Source organism: Tiliqua scincoides, chromosome 3 (genome assembly GCF_035046505.1).
Source record: "Tiliqua scincoides isolate rTilSci1 chromosome 3, rTilSci1.hap2, whole genome shotgun sequence".
In the NCBI taxonomy this organism is placed as follows: Eukaryota; Metazoa; Chordata; class Lepidosauria; order Squamata; family Scincidae; genus Tiliqua; species Tiliqua scincoides.
The window spans coordinates 95,489,869-95,499,314 of record NC_089823.1 but is presented as its reverse complement, the minus strand read 5'-3'; the positions used below and the strand labels follow the sequence as shown (position 1 = coordinate 95,499,314).

The following is a 9,446-nucleotide window of genomic DNA, read 5'->3' as shown; positions in this document are numbered from 1 at the left end:
TTTTGTCATGTCCTTGGATGTCCTACATGTTTCTTGGATGTCTTACATTTTGGGGTGTCTTGTCCTCTTTTGTGGTTATATCTAATTACCCTGGTAAGACCTATTGAACAGAATGAGATTTACTTCTGAGTAGACGCTTAGGAGTGTACTGATACAGGTGTTGTTTTTTTCCAATTTTGCTAAAGCAAAGTGCAGTGCAGCACAATTCCTTGAAAGTCAATACACTACAAAAGTTTATGCGGGTAGTTGTGACCTGGATTTGGTCTTGGAAGAGGCCTGAGGGCAGAATTCATGCTTGCTACTGGAGGTGTACTTTGAATGTCTTGTATATAGAAAATCGATACATAATAAATAAGTAAGGAGGGATGGGGATGGTTTTAGGGTTGAAATCCAAATCAGTCATCAATTGACAATAATAGGGAGGGCAATTAATATTAATTTCCATTGCAGCATTTTAGTCGCTACTTAAGGACCAAATCCTATCCAATTTTCCAGTGCAGGTGCAGCTGTGCCAATGGGGCATGCACTGCATCCTGTGATGGGGGGGGGGGAGACAGTCACAGAGGCCTCCTCAAGGTATGGGAACACCTCCTCAAGGTGCTGGAAAGTTGGATAGGATTGGGCCCTAAGTCATCTGTTTACTCAGAAGTAAGTCCTATTGGAGTCAATGGGCTTACTCTCAGCTGAGTGTGCAGTCTGCAGCCTTAATCACTTGAAGCTCAAACAATTTATACTAAAAAATGAAATTCAAGGAGAGGAGGGTCAACAGGGGCATCAGAAAGAAATATTGGAGGGAAGACAGAATGGGGAAAATGCTGGAACACCTCAGGAAAATATCTTCCCATATGTTAAACTTTTGGTAGAAAAATTACAGTATATTATTTCGAATGAATGTTCCCAATTCTGAACATAGTGAGCCTTTGGGAGCTGTTCTTTATTATGCTTTTAGATAGACATAGATTGATTGCTATAAATAATAATAAATGTGTTCTGAGTACGTGGAAAGTGACTTTCCTTTCAGCTACCACAGGGATCCAGCAATTGGTGCTTGTCTCACTGAGGTTATAATCCTATCCACACTTTCCTGGGAGTAAGCCCCATTGACTCTAATTGGACTTACTTCTGCGTAGACATGCATAGGATTGGGCTCTGAGTACACACATTAGTCTGGATGCTTTATCATTAGGTAAGCCTTTGCCTACATTTCCCAGAAAGCACCGACTCTTCCGGCAGAGGGACTACATTTCCCATGAAGCGCAACAGAACGGGAGTCGCACGCTCTCCCCCTCCCCATTACATCGGGAGAAGCCGAAGCTGCAGTAAGTTCTGTTTGTGGCCGGTGAGGTGACAGGCACGTGGTTCGGCGTTTAAAGGGCCAGTGTGCGCAATTGTGGTTGGAGGGCGAGCGAGCCTTCTGAGGTTCCCATAGGGCACCTGAGAGCGAGCGAGGCGGGGAGGTGTGTTGGGGATGGGGACGTGGCTGGGCTCCGCGGGACCGGTGGCGGCGTCGTGCCTGTCGCGTAGGTGAGTGGTGGGCCTGGAGAGGGGGCTCCTCTGCCCTTCATAGCCCCAGCAACTGTTATCCTGCACATGCCCGATCTCGTCTGATCTCGGAAGCTAAGCAGGGTCAGGCCTGGTTAGTACTTGGATGGGAGACCGCCTGGGAATACCTGGTGTTGTCGGCTTATACCATAGTCTTTCGAGATTGAAGGTTGCCAACCATTTACTCACCTGTGGGCTGAGGCAAGAGCGGGAGAGGCAGGCAGAGGTCGGAGGCGGGGGAGCGAGGGGCGGCAGGGCATGGCCGGCTCGCGGGGTCAGGGTCCCTGTCCTCTCAGCCAACCTCGCAGCGCGGGGGGAGTGAAAGTGTGTGGGGGCAGGTCGGCCCTTGGGAGCCAGGCACTGAGGTAGACGTTGAAATAGCAGGCAGGCCTCCTTTTCTGCCCAGCGTTGCTTGGACGCAGCAGGGACCAAATGTGCACACCTGCGGGCTGGGCAGAAATGGGTCACATAGGCGAAATGGTGAGTCGTCTCCGCCCCACCCTTGAAGTGGGCAGTTCTCAGTGGCTGTGTCAAAATGGGCATGTGGCAAGTCCTGGATACGGGGTGATGGTGAACTGTTGATGGGATCCTGGAGTATCCAGCGTGGAGAGGGGTGGCTTTGTTTTTGGGGTGTTTTTTTCAGTTAAAAACACATAAAAACACAAAATGCTGCCTTTTGGTGTTAAAATATCTGGATAAAACCACAAAACATCGCCTTTTGGTGTATCCAGCCCAATAAACTTTATTGGCATACATACACAATGCATGTGGCAACAGCCAACTACAAGAGAAAGCAAAGAGGGCACACAGGGTAGGGTAAAAATAGAATTAATAAAATTAAATGCAGAACATTATCTGTAGTAGGCTTAACAAGTAGACTACGGGCACAATCCTAACCAGGTCTGCTCAGTAGTAAGTCTTATTTTGTTCAATGGGGCTTACACTCAGGAAAGTGTGGTTAGGATTGTACTTGGAGGACACTGAGACTAAGAGTTTAGAAACCTTCTCCATTATACGAGTCTTTAACTCATATCAGTTGGACAATCCTTGAGGAAAAGGGGTTTCTAAATAAAAACACAAAACACCACCATTTGGTGTTAAGATAGCTGGATAAAAACACAAAACACTGCCTTCTAGTGTTAAAGATATTTTCCAGAAATTAAAATGATTACTTTTCCAGTTAGAAATAATACTGTTGCTGCGTCTGCTGACTGTAGTATCACCTATATCACCTACCTACTACGCTTCTGAAGCATTTAAAATTAATAAAATTGAGAACTAGGAATGAGAATTTTTATTCTAAATTCTCATTCCTAGTTCTCAATTTTATTAATTGCCTTTTTGGTATAACATAACATCGCTTTCTGCATTTCAAATAAGAAATATGTGAAGAAAAACACAATTCTCAAACACCCCTGCGTATGGGTTGTGTGATCAGGTGTATCTGACCCCGTATCTTTTTCTGCACCTGTCTCTGCTGCTGGACCCCCATTCATAATGTTTTGAGCACCATGAGAATACAATGCATTTTAAGAACATAAGAACAGCCCCACTGGATCAGGCCATAGGCCCATCTAGTCCAGCTTCCTGTATCTCACAGCAGCCCACCAAATGCCCCAGGGAGCACACCAGATAACAAGAGACCTCATCCTGGTGCCCTCCCTTGCATCTGGCATTCTGACATAACCCATTTCTAAAATCAGGAGGTTGCGCATACACATCATGGCTTGTACCCCGTAATGGATTTTTCCTCCAGAAACTTGTCCAATTCCCTTTTAAAGGCATCTAGGCTAGACGCCAGCACCACATCCTGTGGTAAGGAGTTCCACAGACTGACCACACGCTGAGTAAAGAAATATTTTCTTTTGTCTGTCCTAACCCGCCCAACACTCAATTTTAGTGGATGTCCCCTGGTTCTGGTGTTACGTGTATTTTGAATCTCTCCCTCACATCGCTGCTGTTCTTCCTCATGGTTCGGCACTGTTCTGTAGTGTCCTTAAAAATATTTATTTTCCTCATTTATAAATATAAGGAGGGAGGAGATAATACTAATTGAAAAGTTTCTGTACAGTTCATGCTTCAGTGTTCATTAAAGTAGGACAGAAGAGCATTATGGTGTAGGTACTGTGGTTCAGGTGTGGCAGAAATTGTCTGCGTGGGCTAATGATCATTTAATAAGAATGATTTATATTGCATTTATAAATAGGATTTATATTGCATTGAATAGAATTTAAAGGTACTACACAAAATGACTAAGCCCAGTCAGAGACTTGAAATCCTGTGTCCTACACACTTCTCCCAATGCTTCTGTTTTAGATGAGCAATGGCTTGTGCTAGTCAGCTTCCATGAGAGGGAAGAAACCTGAGGCCCACACATGTTTGAAGGAGTCACTCCTTATCTACACTTCTTGCTCTCCTTCTGTGTGCTTGGGAGAGTAATGGTGAGCATGGCTTAAGGGTTGAGGACATAAGTGAGCTGGGGGAAGAAAGAGTCTTGAATGCATAACCTGGAGGCATCCCTGATACCCTGAGCAGAACTGAAGCAGAAATAGTTACTCTTTAACACTTGTGCACATTGCACGGTATGTGTTGCTGATTGCATAGAACAAAGAAATTTCATTGCTCTTACAGTCAATATTTACAGTACTACTGCTCTTACAAAATTATAGGCTTACAATTTATGCATATTTCCAAAGATACTGTATATGGAAGGAGAGGGAAGGAGGTTGAGGAACAGACTAATGGGCAGTCAGAACACAGTAGTGAGACTGGGCATTGATAAGTTTTGTAGGTGAAAGGGAGAGGATCAGAATGGGAAAAAGAATGGAAACAAGATGTGAAAGATGGGTTTATAAGGGAGAAAGAAAGGATGCAATAATTACGGGGCAGAGAAGAAGAAATGGGTTGAGTGCAAAACAAACAGACTCTACAGATTATTCAAAATCTGTTCAGATATTCCAGATAAATGTTAGCATTCGGGTTTCAGCAAAGCAGATTTTTATTGCATTTTCTGTGATTGTGATGAAATTCAAACATTTTGGCCAGTGCTTTTTTTGTTTTTAAAAAAAAAAGGTGCAGGAACTCACAACTTGTTAATCTTTTATTTATTTAATTAATTTATTTATTTATAAACAATTTTTTATTGGAGAAATAGGTAATAAGATACAACTAGACAACACGTGATTAACATGTACAGAGAGGATAACAAAAAGGCATTCAACACTATTGCATACAGATATATTAAAAATATTGAAATGAACGGGGACCTACCTGAAATTGGCTCATGACCCACCTAGTGGGTCCCGATCCTTAGTTGGCAACCTTCAGTCTCAAAAGACTATGAATGGTGGTTCTGGCACAGCGTCTAGTGGGTCCCGACCCACAGTTTGAGAAACACTGTTCTAATGTAAAATGCACTAAAAAACAAAGGTGACAGGGGTGACTGCAACAACTACCGCGGCATCTCTCTCCTTAGCGTTGTAGGAAAGCTGTTTGCCCGAGTTGTACTAAAGAGGCTCCAGGTACTTGCAGAGAGCGTCTATCCAGAATCGCAGTGTGGATTCCGAGCCAACAGGTCCACCACTGATATGGTATTCTCCCTTAGACAACTGCAGAAGAAATGCAGGGAACAACGACAGCCACTCTTTATAGCCTTCATAGATCTCACAAAGGCTTTCGACCTGGTCAGCAGAGACGGCCTCTTCAAGATTCTCCCCAAGATTGGATGTCCACCCAGGCTCCTCAGCATCATCAGATCCTTCCACAAGGACATGAAGGGCACTGTTGTCTTCGATGGCTCCACATCAGACCCTTTTGACATCCGAAGCGGAGTGAAGCAGGGCTGTGTTCTTGCACCAACCTTGTTTGGGATTTTCTTCGCTGTCCTGCTGAAGCAGGCCTTTGGAACTGCAACAGAAGGCATCTATCTCCGGACCAGATCAGACGGAAAGCTCTTCAACCTCTCCAGACTGAGAGCAAAATCCAAAGTCCAGCTGAAATGCCTGCGTGACTTCCTCTTTGCCGACGATGCAGCTGTCACTACCCACTCAGCCAAAGATCTCCAGCAGCTCATGGATCGTTTTAGCAAGGCCTGCCAAGATTTTGGACTGACAATCAGCCTGAAGAAAACACAGGTCATGGTTCAGGATGTGGACTCACCTCCCTGCATTACAATCTCTGAGCATGAACTGGAGGTTGTCCATGACTTTGTGTACCTTGGCTCAACGATCTCCGACACTCATTCTCTCGATGCCGAGCTAAACAAGCGCATCGGTAAAGCAGCTACCACGTTTTCCAGACTCACAAAGAGAGTCTGGTCCAACAAGAAGCTGACGGAACATACCAAGATCCAGGTCTACAGAGCTTGCGTCCTGAGTACACTTCTGTACTGCAGCGAGTCATGGACTCCTCACTCACAACAGGAGAGGAAACTGAGCGCTTTCCACATGCGCTGCCTCCGACGCATCCTCGGCATCACCTGGCAGGACAAAGTTCCAAACAACACAGTCCTGGAACGTGCTGGAATCCCTAGCATGTATTCACTGCTGAAACAGAGACGCCTGCGTTGGCTTGGTCATGTCGTGAGAATGGATGATGGCCGGATCCCAAAGGATCTCCTCTATGGAGAACTCGTGCAAGGAAAGCGCCCTACAGGTAGACCACAGCTGCGATACAAGGACATCTGCAAGAGGGATCTGAAGGCCTTAGGGATGGACCTCAACAAGTGGGAAACCCTGGCCTCTGAGCGGCCCGCTTGGAGGCAGGCTGTGCAGCATGGCCTTTCCCAGTTTGAAGAGACACTTTGCCAACAGTCTGAGGCTAAGAGGCAAAGAAGGAAGGCCCATAGCCAGGGTGACAGACCAGGGACAGACTGCACTTGCTCCCGGTGTGGAAGGGATTGTCACTCCCGGATTGGCCTTTTCAGCCACACTAGACACTGTGCCAGAACCACCTTTCAGAGCGCGATACCATAGTCTTTCGAGACTGAAGGTTGCCAATACAAAATACACTGTGCCTACAGTTATCAAGTTAACCACTCTTTGCCATTGGCAAAAAATAGTTCAGGACGATCTTTAATCTATATCAAAGACTTGCAAAACTGAGGGTCAGAAAAACATGTTATCAAAATTTATGGTGGTTTTTTTTATGAATTTGGGTTGCTGATTCCAAAAATGGCCATAGCATAGGCTTCCTCATAAGGAAGCTCCTTGAATCATTCACTAACGAGACTATGCCATATTTCCAAAACTAGAAATGATAGGGGAAAACGGATGCCATTTTTGGAATCAGCACCCCAGTGGCATCACTAGGATTCGCGTCACCCAGTACAGGAGGCGTGTGCGTCACCCCATGCAGTGGGCAGGGCAACGCCCCAGGTGGTGGGCGTGGTGATGTACCATCACCCTGCCCCCACTGGTTTATTGGCTGTACCTTTTGTTAGAACACAGATATTTCAATGTTGTTTGTTTCATTGCATTCTGCATGAAATTATGCATAGATTGATATAAAACATGATAGTATTGTTCCTCCAAATTCTGATTTTAGTTATTTTGAAAACTTGTAGAGTCACACACACCCCTGTGTCAACTTACAGCAGCAGTTCTCAAACTTTTAGCACCATGTTTTGCCAGATTCCAAGGCCAAGCTCTGCCTGGAGAATTATGCCCACTTTAAGCAAATTAGCTCCCCTTCTTTCCCCCAACAAATGACTCTGGTTCTACCCTGCACTCCCGCTGCACTCCTGCAGGGTAGCTCGCCTGTTCAACCTGCAGAGGTCCTCTCTCCTGCCAGCAGCCTCCCACCACTACAGCAGACCCTTGGTCCTCAGTAGGTCTTGGGCACAGCAGCTATACACCAAACTCCAGTGTCTCCAGCAGTCTCCAAAGTCTATTCACCAGCAGTCCAGTAGCCATCAATTCCTTAGTCCATTAATCCAGTCTCCCCTGCCTCAAGCTTTCCTCCTTCTGCTGCCCACAAACCCTTCCTGCCTCAGATGCTCCTTATATCCCCAAGGGCCCTATTGCCTTCAAGTGGCTGCAGCTGTGCAGCACACTCCCTGGAAGCCCAGGCCTTACCCTTAAAGGGGCCACTGCTGACACCACAGCCTACCTCCTTTCCAGATCTACGGAGATTCCAATACACACCGGGACCCACTTTTTAGAATGACAATCTGTCCAGGACCCACTGGAAGTGATGTCATGGCCAGAAGTGACATCATCAAGCAAATTAAAATAAATAATTATAAATAATTAAAAGAAATAATTAAATAAGGGGGAGCCAGTCCTGTTCCACCAAGTGAATCTACTCTGAAGTAAGTCCTATTGTGGTCAATGGGGCTTACTCTCAGGAAAGTGTGGGTAGGATTGCAGCCTGTGAGCCCAATCTTATGCATATGTCTACTCTGAAGTAAGTCCCATGGTGGTCAATGGAGCTTACTCTGTAGCCTGCCTGCAATAACCCCCCCCCCCCAAAATAATCAGTGAGATTTCCAGTCCTCCCCAGTGCCCAGTTTAAAGTTCTTCTATTTCAGGCATATCAAGAAAAAGACCCTCCTGGCTTTTTAAGTGCAAAATAGAAAACTTTCCCCTTACCACCTGAAGCCTCTTTTTTTGTCCTTTTTAGTGGAGTGGGGGGGGGGGGAGGCTGCCTTCTGGAGTATCTCCAGCTCCATGGGATTGGGACCATTCTGGTGTCCTCACATTCCCCTTTGCCTGGCCTGACTAACAGCCAAAGCACGTCTACCTACTCACAAGTAAACACAGCGTGAGGCTGCTTGCTTTCCATACGGCTCAATAGACTGCAGCTGGGAGGGAGGCAGGGACCTCCTTCTCCCTTTTATGTTTTTGGGGGCTGCATTCATTGGATCAGGACCATTCTGACGTCCTTGGAGTCCTCTCAGCTGCCCTTTCTGACGGACTACTAGCGAGTAAACGCGGCCACATGGCTTCCTTAAAAAAAAAAAAAAGGTGCAGGAACTCACAACTTGTTAATCTTTTATTTATTTATTTATTTATTTTTAAACCATTTTTTATTGGAGAAATAAAATATTTTTATGTGTTTCTCCCCTAAAGATGATCTTACTTCTGAGTAGACATGCATAGGATTGGGCTGTCAATCTCCACATCCCCTTCCCCCTAGCTACTTTTTCTACACATGGGGAAAAATACTGTACAGGTGCACTTGTAGCATCTAGTATGTAGTGTGGCACTACTTCAAGGAGAGGGAGCAGTGAATGGATTCCAAAAAATGGCTTACATGAGTTCCATGTAGTAAAATTACTCTAAACAACTGTGGGAGTAAGAACAAAAAAAGGAATTCTTACACGAGAGGCAACCTTAGGTTCACATAGAAACAGCTACGTTTGCAAACAAGCGGGGAGGCGGGCTGGGCTCAGGCGAGAGCTTGGGAATGGGGGCAGGAGGGGGTTGTTGTGCGGTCAGGCAGGGGCCAGGCACCCACCCACCCTGCACCCCGAAGCACCCATCCAGCGAATGCCTCTGTTTTGCTCCCTCCCCCGGAATGCCTCCGAAGGGGAGGGGCCCCTGCAAAAAGGTGACGGAACTCTGTCCCCCCGCGTTCCATTAGAAACAAAGCCCTGGATATGTCTGGGTATGAGATAAGATTTGATCCACATAAAGTCCTGTTACTGAATGGGACAGATGTAGTGGTGGAGGTGGATTCAGAACTGTTGTTTTATCACTTACTAAAATAAGCATTGCAGAATTCTGGGGAAAGACCAGAAGTGCCAACTATGACAGGCTGGGTAAAAAAATTTGGAAATATGTCATATATGTGTCACGAAATTGTCACTACAGATTCCAACAAGTAAAAATGGGAATGTTCCAAGCATCTTTGAAGATTCTAGTTCTGCTTAGGCAGAATGTGAAGGCACTGTGTGTTTTGGT

The 9,446-nt window shown here is 45.7% G+C and overlaps 1 protein-coding gene and 1 pseudogene across 1 annotated transcript in view; both read left to right on the top strand.

Moving 5' to 3' along the window:
• The first annotated feature begins 1,455 nt into the window (after positions 1 to 1,455).
• TMCO3 (transmembrane and coiled-coil domains 3) overlaps positions 1,456 to 9,446 on the top strand; it is a 29,685-nt gene continuing 21,694 nt past the window's right edge. The window contains exon 1 of the mRNA XM_066618948.1: positions 1,456 to 1,524. The gene's annotated coding sequence lies outside the window, so the exon portion shown is untranslated. The remainder of the gene's footprint in view (positions 1,525 to 9,446) is intronic.
• Positions 1,569 to 1,685, top strand: LOC136646743 (5S ribosomal RNA; annotated as a pseudogene).